The sequence below is a fragment of the Loxodonta africana genome, chromosome 10 (assembly GCF_030014295.1).
Source record: "Loxodonta africana isolate mLoxAfr1 chromosome 10, mLoxAfr1.hap2, whole genome shotgun sequence".
Taxonomy (NCBI): Eukaryota; Metazoa; Chordata; class Mammalia; order Proboscidea; family Elephantidae; genus Loxodonta; species Loxodonta africana.
Genome location: NC_087351.1, coordinates 24457426 through 24459678, shown reverse-complemented (window position 1 = coordinate 24459678; position 2253 = coordinate 24457426). Strand labels below are relative to the sequence as shown.

At 37.0% G+C, this 2253-nt stretch overlaps 1 pseudogene; it reads left to right on the top strand.

Moving 5' to 3' along the window:
- Window positions 1-406: 406 nt before the first annotated feature.
- LOC100658048 (olfactory receptor 4F21-like) lies at window positions 407-1847 on the top strand (annotated as a pseudogene).
- Window positions 1848-2253: the final 406 nt, after the last annotated feature.

Below are 2253 nucleotides of genomic sequence, written 5' to 3'. Positions count from 1 at the left end.
TATGAGATGGACATAAGGTGTTTTTCAAAGCACAAGTATTTTGTTAAAGTGGTATGTGAAGAATAATAATAAAAAAATAGGATCAGAAAAATAAAAAAATAATGCCCACGCCCTGACTATTCCATTACAACCGAGCACAACTTGAAAAAGCATACAAGCTTTGTGTTTACTAGAATTCAATTACTGTTTCCCCGACTGAAGAATTTTTGGTTGGTTTCCTAAAAATCATCAAAATCATCACAATAGATAACACTGAGTACTTACTATATGTCAGATCATTTTCTGATGTTTTTCATGTTTTAACTCATTTAGTCCTCAAAATAATCATATGAGGTCACTATGAGTCAAAACTGACTTGCCAGCCCTCAACAATCACAAAAACATATTTCTAGAGTTTTAATCAGGAACAGATGTTGAAATTTATCCAATAACTGCTCAGTATATCAGTTTGCTAAGAGTTTTAAGGAAATCCACTCTGATCTCTATTTGTCCAGTAAAGCAAGAAATTCAGAGAAAGAGAGTTTGCAAGTTAGTGTGAGAATGTTAATGTGCAGGCTACGGAAAATTCATGAGATTATACAGGTAGGAAAACATGCAGGAACGTGGTCAGTGAAATCTTTGAGAGGCAAAAACAAAAGGTTTGATATTAGAATAAGAAGGGAAGTAACACTATTTGCCTTCATCTAATATATTCAAAATTTTATTTCTCTTTTCATGTAATCACACTAATCATTACCATAATATTTTCATTTTCTTTTTTTTTTCTTCTTGTCCATTCATTGATGTATAATTCAGTATATGTAATTAGCAGGGTAAATAGAAAATCAACTTTTAGTGCCACTGATTGTAACACTTCCTCAATTCCTATCTACAGGTCATTTGAAAATCAGCTCTTCTGTCCCAGGCAATGGGTGAGCTAAACGACTCTGTGATTTCTGAGTTTGTGTTGCTGGGACTCTCTCTCCACTTCTTGGGAAACTAAAGTTTTTCTAACATTGACATTCTCTTTGCTCTATTTAGGGATCATCCTGGGAAACCTTTTCATTTTGTTTTTAGTGATTCTTGATTTTCACTTACATTCCCCTATGTACTTCCTGCTGGCCAACCTGTCCCTCATTGACATGGGGCTTTCCTCTACCACAGTCCCCAAGATGATCACAGACCTTTTAAATGAATACAAAGCAATTTCTTTTCAAGGCTGTATGACACAGATATGCTTCATCCACATCATAGGAGGAGTGGAGATGGTATTACTCATAGCCATGGCATTTGATAGGTACACAGCAATCTGTAAACCTCTTCGCTACTTGAACATCATGAATCCTAAAATATGTGTTTCATTTGTAGTCACTGGCTGGGTAACTGGGGTTGTCCATACTATGTCTCAGTTTTCATTTGTTGTTAACTTGCCCTTTTGTGGGCCCAATAAAATAGACAGCTTTTTTTGTGACTTTCCCAGGATCATAAAACTTGCTTGCACAGATGGATACAAATTTGAGTTTATTATTGCTGCCAATAGCAGGTTCATTAGCATGGGCACCTTCTTCCTGCTAATCCTTTCCTATGCCTTCATTTTGTTCACTGTCTGGAAACGTTCCTCAGGCGATTTATCCAAGGCATTTGTCACATTGTCAGCTCACATCACTGTGGTTGTTCTTTTTTTCACTCCATGCGTGCTTCTCTATGTGTGGCCTTTCCCCACATCATCACTTGATAAATACCTATTCATTGTTGACTTTGCTATCACCTCTATCTTGAATCCTTCCATCTATACATTAAGGAACAAAGACATGAAGACAGCAATAAAAAGACTGCACAAACAGCAATATTATATGAGATTTTGCTGACCAGACCTGTCTTTGGAGCTCTAAAATTCTATATCTACCTGTCTGTTAGAAATCTCCATTTAAGCTTCATACATTTAACATGGCCATAATTGAATGAATTATCTATTTCCTTAAACCTGTTTCTGCTTCTCTAGTAGAATATTTACTCATTACCTTTACTACAACGGGAAAAGTGAGAGGTGTTATTGTTATCTCTATCCCCTGATTTCCAGACACATGTTTTTCAACATAAGGGACATCAAAACCAAAAAAACCAAACCCAGTGCCGTTGAGTCAACTCCGACTCATAGTGACCCTATAGACAGAGTAGAACTGCCCCATAGAGCTTCCAAGGAGCGCCTGGTGGGTTTGAACTGCCAACCCTTTGGTTAGCAGCTGTAGTGCTTAACCACTACACCACCAGGGT